Here is a 12,103-nt window from a genome sequence, read left to right as displayed (position 1 = left end):
GAGGGACTCCTAAGAGGTACCAATTCTAAAACGACACATTATCTCCTGTCATATTTTTTTGGCTCAATACCCTAAAAGAAACAGAAAAGCTCCCGCTGTGGACCTTTTGAGGCTGAACACCCTAAGTATTGAGCTATCTTAGTACTGCTGGAAATTACCAAGCGTGAAAGTGGACATGTGACCAACCTAGTACTACTTGTATAAGCAATGTTTTTTTAAAATATTTTTTCTTTTTATTTTTAAAACATTAACAAATAAACAGTAATACACGAGGTTAACTAATGTAGGGCGCCGTAGCTCAGTTGGTTAGAGCGCCTGTCTAGTAAACAGGTCATGGGTTCAAATCCCATCGGTGCCTTACAGATGTTGCACTTTTTAATTTGTTATTACTTTTGAAAATTGATCAACGAAGCTGCACATGTTGTACCCCTAGGAATTTTTTTGGTTGTGTTATCCGATGGATTAACTTTTAAGATTACGCCAGAGTCGACTGAAAAATTTCAAGAATTATATGGAACGTAACTTGCGAATTAATGACCATTATAATATAGATAGGACCCTGCGCACGCTCTGATTAGTCAAAAACCCATGCTTTTTACTCTGGTGATCAGAGTATAAAGAATAGAAAAAGCATGTTTTATTGTTTTTCGCGCAAATGAAAAAGCCTTAGCCGTGTATTACAATGTGATAAAACACTCTGCACATTTGAGACCACTCGAGAAATCTACATTTCTACTTTTCCCTCGTGTTCTCAAATGCCCATCGTGTTTTATCGCGGTGTAACACGTCCGCCTCACACGCGAAAGGTCGCCGGTTCGAGCCCGGCCGGAAACATCCCTTTTCATTTCTTTATTTGACTTCTGCAGTTTTTTTTTTTTTTATAATTGTACGTCTCGATTTCTTTATGGACTGTTTTATGGCAATGAAAATATGCTCAAGCAATAGTAATCTTGTCAAAATTATACCAAAAATATCAAAATTAAATAGAAGATTTTGTTGCGTCATTTCAATTATTTAGTAGTTATTATTCTGTTGTAATCTTATGACAATAGTAATATTATGACAAAAATTCTTCCAAAACTAATCATTTCTTTTATCTAAGACTCTGATTTTCATGTAACAATCGGGGCATTAGCCCAAATGGTAGAGCGCCCGCTTTGCATGCGGGAGGTACCGGGATCGATACCCGGATTCTCCAAATAATGTTATTTCACTCTAAAAGACAAAATTCAGATCAAGAGTGATTTTTAAATATTATTTGGCAAGTTATTTTATTCCAAATTTTACAAATAGCAGTAAGTCTTTTTAATTGTTTCCTTCGACGAAGTGGAACGCAAACCTAATTTTGACCTGTGGCTTTTCAGAGTTGGTGTGTCTGTGCACGGTTATAGGCCGAAAAAAACACATTCCTGTCAGGACACCAAAATGGCCACCCCGCTTGATTTTTGCAGGGCCATGTCACGGCCAGTAAACTGGTACCATTTAATGCTAAGACATGTGATGAGACATGTGCCGAAGATGTGAGTATGTGAGCAGGCCATGTAAGCTCGTCTTTCCGATGGATCTTTCTTTGACTTCTCTCCATTCAGTCGCCGTACGCTTCGCTATTATGTGCTATCAGAGGGAATTGTCCTTGTTTATTAACACGACTTGGCTTTGGGATGATGACCGTGGGAAGACCTACATTTTGATTGCATTTGTTGATTAGTTCCAGTCGCGACAGAGAGCTCAGTCTTTATCCGGTCGAAATTTTATTGCTTGGAATCGGTGGAAAAGTACTCTGAAGGCAAGACCCATAAGACTACTTTATTCATCAGGGGAAATACTCGAATTAGTCGCACGGAGTTTGTTTACGATAAACGACCACGCGAAACGAACACGCCATTGCAAATGCTAGCTTAGAATAATGTACGTAATTTAAATATTCTATGAAGCTTGAGAGTCTACAGAAACTGGCAGCGTCACGCAACGTATCAACAAATCGTGACCTCTTCACTAGCAGGACTTTGACACTATGCATATCTGACTGTAAAACCTTGGTTGCTGCTGAAAAAGTTGAAAGTCAGCTAATGAAATCATTTATTCACGGTATATATATATCAAAGTGAGAGCGTCGAACACACTCTCATAATCTCTGATTACTACTAGTTTTAAATTAGTTAATGTGGTGTATTTCAATCTCTTTTTTCATGCTCGGTAACACTTGACGAAAACTGGTAACCTGTTTTTCAAAATAGCCTCGCAATAGCTAAGGCATCTGTACAGTGGGGGATTAGCTCAAATGGTAGAGCGTCCGCTTAGCATGCGGAAAATACCGGAATCGATACCCGGATTCTCCAAAATCAAGACTTTTGCTAGCCATGTTAACATTTTTTTGGGCTTTTCTTTTCTGTTTGCAGTTCTTTTTTCCTCATTTATCTGCTCTTAAAACGCAGGTAGTGTGCCATGACTTCCTGCACAAAATCACTGTATTACACATCATCAGTGTTCACAGGAGCCATAATCGGGGACGGAGACCGTAACTCTTGGGATTCGCGCGCACCTATGATATGGGACAATTTTGCTATTTTTAGAACAGATTGCGCAATCCTGACGTCATATATCTGCGCGGATTCAAGCACATGTCGGGGGCTCTCGCGTGGATGTTGTCACGTTGCGTGATCAAATGGTGAGAGTTGAGAGGTTCTCTTGCGTATTTTTCACAGCGATAGCAGGGAATAAGGCAGGGAATACGAACCAGGGCGCTTATATGTAGTTTTATGCTCTGAGCTAACGGAAAAGGTGGGTTTTTCAGGGTCGAAAACAAGACTTAAATCTCGCGCTGGGAATGAATAATAAGATCTGCTCGCGCTAGTTGTAAGCTTACGAGTATGTTTCTGCGTTTGTTCTGATTTAAGAATATAGCAAGAAAACTCTCTACTCTGGTATCGAGTTAATTTGTGAGTTTCTCAGACAATGGTTCATTATAAACAAAACCTGTTTTGACGGTTTCTTATTGTTTCTGCTTGTTTGGTGAGTTTGCGAAAGTTTTTGAAAGGAAAGTCTGACGCGTACGATTAGCTCATTTGCATAGTGCAGCTCGTGCACTTTCAAGTGCGAGTCGGTGTTTTCAGTTGTCAACAAATCTTGACAAAGATTTCTTTCGTTATCTTTTGTGCTGAGATACTGTAACAAATTTCACGAACGCAAAAAAGGCTACTAACATCATGTGTGTTTCTTCAACATAAGCATAATGAAGTTTTACACTGCGAAAATGAAAATAGACAAGGAGTTTTGATAACTCGATCAACAAAATCGAAATCGTTATTCCAAGTTGATTAAAGAAAGCGTCATCGTAACTTTGTTGATTACTTCTGCTTTATTCACATGTTTTCAGCTTAGCTTTTAATATGTTCTCAAACATTTATCAATCTTAAACGTATTTTAAAACTATATAGTTATTGTTTGAGTTCGATACATGTATACGCTTTCACACGAAAGTGCGGCGGAAGTACAATTTGTCATGTTTACTGACTGTACAAAACACGCATCGGCGGGCGCTCTCATTCATCGACAACAGAGAATTTACTGGATTTATACAAGGATAAAACTGAGCAGTATCTACGGACGTAAAGTTATTGGGCCTTGATGAAACATCAAGCGTTGCTTACAATTCAAGCGAAACTCAAACTAGCAATTATTTTGCTTTACTTTTCGGTCGCGATAGACTGACAAATTCCTCGCAAGCCTGTGACAAGAGGAGCTAGGAAACTATGAAGTCCTGAAGCTCTGCTATATCTAAATATATCCAGCTAGTTTTTTGCTGTGTAAAGGAAAAGCTGTTAATCTTCAACATATGTGAAATTTAAAGTAAAGTAATGTACAGCTCATGTAAGAGAAGCATCCGTGGGAACACAACTTGGTCAGCGATACATATAAGCTTACAGCGGAACATACCTAAATTCGAAACTGTCTTACTTCACTCAAACTGGAGCAGCTTACGACGAAAATACTTCAGCAAAATTCCAACAGACGTAAACGCGTTGAGTTGTGGGCCACAAACATGAAAAATTTTGGGAATTTCGGACGCCATTTCCCCCGCGCGACATCCGCAAAAAATCCTCGCAGCATGTACGCGCGTGTGCCGCAGGCGATGGCGCAATTTGTTCTAAAAATAGAATTATTGCCCCATATCATGGGGACAACCCCAATACTAGAAATGGCGCGCGCTTACGGTCTCCGTCCCCGATTATGGCTCCTGGTATTCACTGTTATTCGGATTCTCCAATTTTTTACTATCGATTTGTCGTTGCATACTTGTTTATTATTGTTATATTTTAAAACGTGCATCAAAATTTTCTGTAGGAAACCGTGAACGCACCATATTCTCAATGTTCAGCAGATTTTCACTGAAAATATATTTATTGACTGCGATCATTATTTTCTTAAATCTCTAAGAAGAGCTGGCTCACTGGTGGCAGAACCCAAGTACGGCTTCTTCGGCACAAGGTGTCATGGCGTCAGTAACAGCGCGCCAAAATCCACAGTGGGAAAAAATGGCGGCCGTACATTTTAGGACAGTGGATGGCGTACCTGGATTATCAAAGTAGACATAAAATCATATCTTTGCAACAATTGTCGCTGTATTACATTAATTGTGTACGCTAGGTTTAAAGCTTTAGGAAGTTTTCTCTGCGTTTTTCATGAGCGTTTCTTAGGGATTTTGACGCTAAGAATTATTGGTAGTCGCCATTTTGTTGCCCACAGTGGATTTTTTGGCATAGTTTTTAGGTGGGTTTTCTTATCGCGACATGAACATGAACCCACAAGCTTATAGCTTAAATTTCATCGTGTTTAGTGAGTAATGATTATTCATTTATTCATTCCAGATTCTTAGCAAAGATGTCGTTGCCTTCAGTTAATTTTCAATCTTCTAATTTCCGCTCTGGAAACAGGGTGAGAAGAGAGTCACACGTGCTGTACTCATGCGCAACTTTTAGCTTCACTAATAGGACAACCAAGTACAACTCTATTAGCATGTTTATACTACTTTTTTTTAAAGCAGTTTAGGAACTCCCTTTTCTGTTTTAATAAGGACTGCACGCAAACAAAAGCAAGCCAAATTTGTGTTTCTCTTTTTGCTTTCTTTGCGCGGGAAATGTTTCGTTGCTCATTTAAAAAAGACATTTCCAGGGCAGCAGATATTTATTAAAACAAATTCAAAGAAGGCTTTGAAATCAAAGGGAGAGTTTCACAGTTCAACGCAAGTCCTAGCTTTCGGGTAAGAATGAAGTATATTTTTAGTATCCAGTAGTGTCTAGTAGTATCTTTGAAGTATCTTGCTTTCTTCGCTTTTCTTCTTTCGCTCGTTCGTTCAGTTCTTTACATGCAATAAGCCAGTGATAAAAAAAAGCCAAAGGAATCGATGCTGTCACGACCTGTAAAATATTTTGACAAAATAGTACACATAGGGCCTATCCGGGAGTGGAACCCGGGACCTCTCGCACCCTAAGCGAGAATCATACCACTAGACCAACAGGCCAGAACAATGAATAGATACTACAAACTACGGTTAATCTGGTTTAAAACAGGTTAATTTACCAGTATGTTACTACCTTCACGTAGAGTAACATCAAAAAAATTAAAGTGTGAGATTTTCTGGATCAACTTATGAATTGTGTCGCTAGATTTTGTTGTTTCTTCTTTCTTTCTTTTTTAATCAAAGCAACGTGCAAATAAAAACAAAAAAAGAAAAGACAGGTACCGCATGGGCCGGAATTATTGGGATTTTTACGCTACCGTGCGAAAAATGTTTCATATATTATATAGCATATAAGTTTCTGAATCTGTAAATTCTAAGCGATCAAATTCAACAGTACCACTATTTAACCGTAGAACTTTCTGTTCTAAGCGCAAAATAGGTCGGTGAGTTTACTTCTGTTTAAAAACAGAAATCAGAAACAAATCAGTAGATAGGGTTATCTCAGCTGGCTTACTTAAGCAAGAAGATAGTCCGTGTGAGGGTCGAACTCACGACCTTGGCGTTATCAGCACCACGCTCTTTATTCTCTTTGCTGTCTTAATTAGTATTATAATACAGTTTCCATATAACGCGCGCTCTGATTGGCTGAAACAGCGTGCTTTATCAGAGAACAGAGCACGGGTTGATGACGGTAAGTTGGCTTCCAAATTTTTGCTTCGGAATTTTGACAAATTTGACCCAAATTAAACATCCCCTTTGACTCAGACAAACGCACTGGAAGCGAGCTATTTTTCTGCAGTAAATATGGCTCACAGAGACCATTGTTAGCAACAGTAGTGTTAAAACTGTACTAAGATAACAAGTTTTGCTAGATTCCCGCCGACAAAACATGTACAGCTGTAGCGAAATACACAAATTCTCAACCTAAACAGTGCTTCGATAAAGACATTAATTTTGTTACGAAGGCAGAAATTATACTAAGAAGTAAAACAACGACAGAAAACAATTGAACTGTCTCTGTTTATGATGAGAAGCTTTATTTTTGCAAATTTACAATTAAAAATGCTCATTTGCTCAAACAACACTTGCATGTAGTGTAGTAACGCTCGTCTCCGGTCATCTCAGCGAAGTAAACCGACGAGTGGTCAGTGCAAAACTTGCTCTGATATTCTCTTCTGTGTTCGAAGTAGAACCAGTGGGAGCCGTTAAGTCTTTCTAACTTTTACGCTAGTTCCGGCAATTTTGCTGCATGCGGCTACAAGCCGTAAATAACTGTAGCTCCTTTCAAATTCAACCCGGCATTTCGCATTTTCATCCACAAGCTTTGAGCTCCGCGTTTCGTAATTTCCACTGGAAAAGTGCTCGTTTTCATGGGCCACAATACGGCCGAATTCCTCTGGACTATAAACCTTTACCTGCCTTGAGATCCGTATTTAAAAATTAACTTAAAAGCGAACTTTGAAGGCATCGTTCTTCTCTCGAAAGCTAAGCCGCTCAAACTTCTCGAAACTGAAAGCTTAGCTGAAGTCCAGTTTGTGATTGACAGCTGTCGCTTCGTTAGCCAATCAAATTATTTGAACAATTCTAACAAGGATTGTGATTGGCTTATTTTAGCGTGCTTTGTCAGAGAACAGTGCACGGCTGACGCCACTTTTGCTCGTTTGGAAAATAAAGTTTGGTTTGAAAATTCAGCCGAATGCGTGGGGAAATTATCTGATTCTTCATCATAAAACAAATAAAGAAGCCCCGACTGTGCTCTGTTCTGTTGTAAAGCACTTAGGAAGCGGTAGAGCACTCAAGAAGTAGGGAAAAACACTCGACTACGTCTCGTGTTTTCCCCTACACTTCTTTCGTGCTCTACCGCTTCCTGCGTGCTTTACAACAGAACAGAGCACAGTCGGGGCTTCTTTATTTGTTAATTAGCTGCTATACGAAAGGTTGAGATTGAGAAAACGCTTAGCAATTGCGCATCATGAGCTTCTAGGGAATTAGCTCAATTGGTAGAGCGTCCGCTTAGCATGCGGGAGGTACCGGGCTCGATACCCGGATTCTCCAGATTTGTTTTTCTTCAAAATCATTATTTTCCCAGATTCAACAACTCTTTCTTATGTAAATACGGGTGTATGTTTGCAATTAAAAAGGATCACCTTTGGGAGACCCTCGGTCGGACCTGTGTGGTCTTTGGCTTTTGCCTACATAGCAAAAAATTAAAATCTTGATTCTAGCGGAATAAAATAATAAAATAGCTTTACTTTCTGTCCATCATCATCAAATAGGAACTGAACGTAAAAGACCTAAAACTCGGTATAAATTTGCTAAGAACAGCATATAATAGTAGGCTGAACCTTAGGCTATTTTCAAATCGATGGCGATCTATAACATCAGTCGGTAATTACATTTACCCTTCATATATGAAGCAAGCAGATGGTAGTCTCAACACAAAACTGATTCTCGCACGTGGATTAAATGCTCTGTTTGTTTTCATCTTTCGCGCTATGAAGTAAATACTAAGTGATTACGATCGGCGCATTTTCAATTAATTTCCTCTCCCTGGAGAAAGCAAAATTAATATAAAAACTGCCATCGCCGTACCAACTACCGAGCTGGATTAAAAAGGTTCCCAAGATTTCATTGTTAATCAATTTCATTCTCCGAAGAACGATTCAATTTTTAAACTCGTGGATACGCGAAGCGTAGAAACGTGTTTCTTGCGGGGACTCCGATATGCAAATGTGTCACTCACTCACTCACTCACTCAGGTGTAGACACTGTTCGTAATTAGTCGGCCCGAACGAGAGCGCCCGAGGCCGACGCCACGTTGGAAAAGTAACCGAGCCCGACGCCATATTGGAATAGTAACCGTGCAGTCAGCGCGAGCCTCGCTATCGTGTTTGCGCGGTTACTACTCAAAGGATGCATCGTGCCAGCCCGAATTGATGATTTTGTAGCTTTTACACAACCATTAATGTTAGGTGTTTCGCTAAATTGAAGTGGACTTGACTTCGAATGTTCGAATTAGTACTATGGCCAACTTGAGCGCTGAATTTCATGAGCATTTGACTCGTCCAGGCGTTCAAAATGACCAGGAGATGAGCATTTGTTTGCTGGAAAGTGACCTACTAAAGTGGTAAGCTTTGATGAGAATGTGTCTTATTCGAGGACCTTAATGAACTTATATGAGCGAAACGAACACTTCCCAATGAAAGAAACCAGGACAATCATCGGCACCATTATATAATATTGTAATTTTATAATTAGTAACATCTCAACCTGAGGCCAGCGGAAATATTGTTTTAAATATACCTTGTGTCAGCCTTGCAGTAGTCTTTGACTTATTATCGTTTTACTTTTCAAGTTTGGCTGATTAGATCTCCCGTGAGATCCAACCGTCAATCGAGTAGTCCACGTTCAACCGACATCGAGTTAAGTTTAGATTAAAGTTGTGTTCTCTATACTTGTCTTGTTTATTTTAGTATATTGATGTGAACTCTGAGTGAGATGTGAAATGCGCATTAACTTGGAAAAGAATTCCCAAATACTTGATTTTGATAAGCTTAAATGATTTTTACCTTGTCTTGTGTTTACACTTTAATTTGCTTCCTGATTGAAAAGATAACAAAGGGAAAGAAACCCCTCTGTGAGCTCGTAGGAGTACATATTTATGGATGGACAGATTTTTTGGATCAACACTGAAAATGCTTCAAATGAGGCTACTTATTTTGATGTACTTTACATGCAATATATATATAGAGACAAGCGGTTCTACATTGGAAAAGAAGTGCTGTCTCAAAAGAAACCTTACCTATAGCCTTGAATAAAATGTAATGAAAAAGGTCTGTAAGCTTGTACGACTTGAATGCTTGTAAATTTCCCCAGCAGGTAGACAAACATCAACATCAAGATCTGTGTGTGTGTGTGTGTGCGTGTGTATGTATGATTTCTTTGGCATGAGTGTCTTCTGTGACCCAAGAACCCTTAGCCTTTACCACTCTCTGTTCAGCTGCAATTTTGCCACCCTAACTATTCTCTAATATGTGTGCAACAAAAGCCAACGAAAAAAGCCTACGCTTTGTGAGATAAGTGCGACCTTGCGTGGTACGAACCCGGCTTGTTTTAACAGCCGTTAAAAATACACCAGTAACTGCAAGTTCACCAACATGTTTCATCTCTATATTACTTAGTCCACGAGTTTGACGATAGGTCTCCTTTGATTTTAAATTGCGTTTGCTGCCATTTATAGACAACAAAATTGATTACCCCTTTGCATTAAAGGTTGATTGCTTTGATGACATCTTTCAGGAAGGCTTACTTTAATTTGTTACAAGCCATTTGCTTTGGCACAAACTTCAACGTTCAACAGATCCTCAATCGCTACCAAGTAACGAATCTGGGAAAAAGAATGTCTTTAAACATTTCAGGGAATTCTACAACGAACGGGACAATAGTGGAGTTGGTAAAGAAAGCCTCAAATGGAAAACTTTATTTTACGATCGACAAGTTATTGATTTGTTTATCAGCGTCAGTAGTTATCGGAGTTGGAATCGCTGGAAATATTTCCGTCCTGTTAATGATCAAGAAAACCCAGTCGCTTCAAACCGCTCAGAATTATTTATTGGCAAATCTAGCGGCTGCCGATGTTCAGTTACAAGTCTCCTGTTTTGTGGTTTTTCCCTAATCCCAATGATTAAGGTCCTTCCAGATGGAGCTGTTGGAACTGTTCTCTGTATGTTCTTTGTCGGCTTCAACGTTCCTCTGACTGCTACGGTTGTCTCGGTATTCACGCTTACAATCCTAGCAATAGAACGGTATAACGCAGTAGTAATACATCTTCGGATGTTGCAGCTTACGAGAGAAACGGTTCGATACGCGATTATTGGCACATGGATGGCGTCCGTTGCCTTAAACACACCATTGTTTGTGTACGCAAACTACAAGTTCAAGGCAGCAGCTTGCCGACAGACGTACAGTCAGAACGCAAAGTTAACTCACTTTATCTTCTACATAATTTTTGTTTTCACTCTCCCTTTTCTCGTTATCAACTTTTACTACAGTAAACTTGTGAAATCACAGAAAAGCAGTTACACCTGATAACAATATCCCCGAAAAAGAACTCATGCGACAACGAAAACAACTCTTGAAGATGTCGCTGACAGTTACTTTTGTTTTCGGGGCGTGTGTTTTACCTGCCAGTGTTGTTACTGCCCTTCGCTATTTTCGGCTGGTAAGCCACCCGTGCGGGCTTTTGGGGTATTGCTGCTTTTTATAAGTTCTGTGGTAAATCCATTCATTTATGCATTTCACAGCTCAAATTATCGAGGCGCTTTTAAAACATTACTCAAATGTAAATAGACGCCCTGGATTACATTTGTCCCGTTAGTTCAGCGACATTTCTTTGGTCAACCTGCCTCGTTTGACGAGTTTACATTTCTTTCTTCTTTCATTGCTGTAAGAGTAGTTCGCTCCACGGTGGGGGGTGGGGGCGGATAACTAAGATGGACTATCATCCCATCCATGGGACAGAAAAATACTCTCAGTTGTTTAATACAACGGAGACTGGGATAAGCTCTGCCGTGTGTGGGCTAGCAAGGCACAGGTGCGGCCATTTAACGTTTCCTTACCATCCAGTGTCAAAGGAGGGCGTCAATTTCAGTTCTAAAAGATGAAATTCAACCTTTAACTTCCAGGTTTCAATAAAGCGAGTCGTAAAGGCAAAAGTAATTTTTCAGAGAATCTTTGTGTTATCTGCGTTGTACGGCTGTTATGAGAAAGGTTGCGTTACAAAACCGTAACTGAAAGCGTAGACCGCGCCAATACCGAAAGGTGCTTCGGGTATTGCTCCTTTACTGCTAGTCGATTGAAGTCCACGTTGTTTCAGAGGGACAGTGGAAATTCATTAATAGGAGTATTCCCACCTTCTCTGATAGCTAGAGAAAATCATCCAAATAAAAAGTTTGCAAACCGTTATTTGTACAACAATGGTCAGAAGAACATCTGTCTTCAAAAAGAATTAAAGCTGCATATTAGCTAGTGAAATAAAGACTGCTGGAGAATCCGGGTATCGATCCCGGTACCTCCCGCATGCTAAGCGGGCGCTCTACCATTTGAGCTAATTCCCCAAAGCGTAAGCATATAAAAGTTGCTATAACTATTGAAAAACCAATGTTCGAGGCATGACCCGGTAATTAGTTTTTAAGCTTTTTTCTAAACAATTTACTTAGAATTTCATTTTAGAAAAACAGATAATTTAATAAAATATGTTGCTTTTCATTCTAGTTCCTTGTTATTTAGAACATTAGCTATTGATATTGACGAGACATTATTGGAAAGTATATGAGAAACAACTGCCAATAAATAATTTCGGGATAGCTATATTTCAGCAAAAATCTCCTCATCATTTGAGAAAGCACGTTAACAATATATACATACATCTTAAAGAATAAAACCAAATCAGTTTGAACAAAGCCAATAAGCGGGTGCTGTTCCTCATTAGACCAAACTTCTGATAACGTTCTTGTACTGATCAGTACAAGAATAATACTTAAAAAAACGGCACCGAGATTAATTTGTCTGGTCCGTTAGCTCAGTCGGTAGAGCGTGGTGCTGATAACGCCAAGGTCGTGAGTTCGACCCTCACACGGACCA

General features: G+C 39.5%; 5 non-coding genes across 5 annotated transcripts; 3 read left to right on the top strand and 2 right to left on the bottom strand.

Annotated features, from left to right (window-relative positions):
• The first annotated feature begins 287 nt into the window (after positions 1-287).
• Trnat-agu (transfer RNA threonine (anticodon AGU)) lies at positions 288-358 on the top strand. The gene has a single exon. It is a non-coding gene; the product is annotated as a tRNA-Thr (tRNA).
• A 5,091-nt stretch (positions 359-5,449) lies between these two features.
• Positions 5,450-5,521, bottom strand: Trnap-agg (transfer RNA proline (anticodon AGG)). Its single transcript has one exon. It is a non-coding gene; the product is annotated as a tRNA-Pro (tRNA).
• A 1,922-nt stretch (positions 5,522-7,443) lies between these two features.
• Positions 7,444-7,516, top strand: Trnaa-agc (transfer RNA alanine (anticodon AGC)). The gene has a single exon. It is a non-coding gene; the product is annotated as a tRNA-Ala (tRNA).
• Positions 7,517-11,504: 3,988 nt separating this feature from the next.
• Positions 11,505-11,577, bottom strand: Trnaa-agc (transfer RNA alanine (anticodon AGC)). Its single transcript has one exon. It is a non-coding gene; the product is annotated as a tRNA-Ala (tRNA).
• Positions 11,578-12,030: 453 nt separating this feature from the next.
• Positions 12,031-12,103, top strand: Trnai-gau (transfer RNA isoleucine (anticodon GAU)). The gene has a single exon. It is a non-coding gene; the product is annotated as a tRNA-Ile (tRNA).

The sequence above is a fragment of the Orbicella faveolata genome, unplaced genomic scaffold, assembly GCF_042242905.1.
Source record: "Orbicella faveolata isolate gen_17 unplaced genomic scaffold, um_ofav_v1 contig_35, whole genome shotgun sequence".
In the NCBI taxonomy this organism is placed as follows: domain Eukaryota; kingdom Metazoa; phylum Cnidaria; class Anthozoa; order Scleractinia; family Merulinidae; genus Orbicella; species Orbicella faveolata.
Note: the sequence above shows the minus strand (reverse complement) of the source record. Positions and strands in the feature narration are given on the sequence as shown.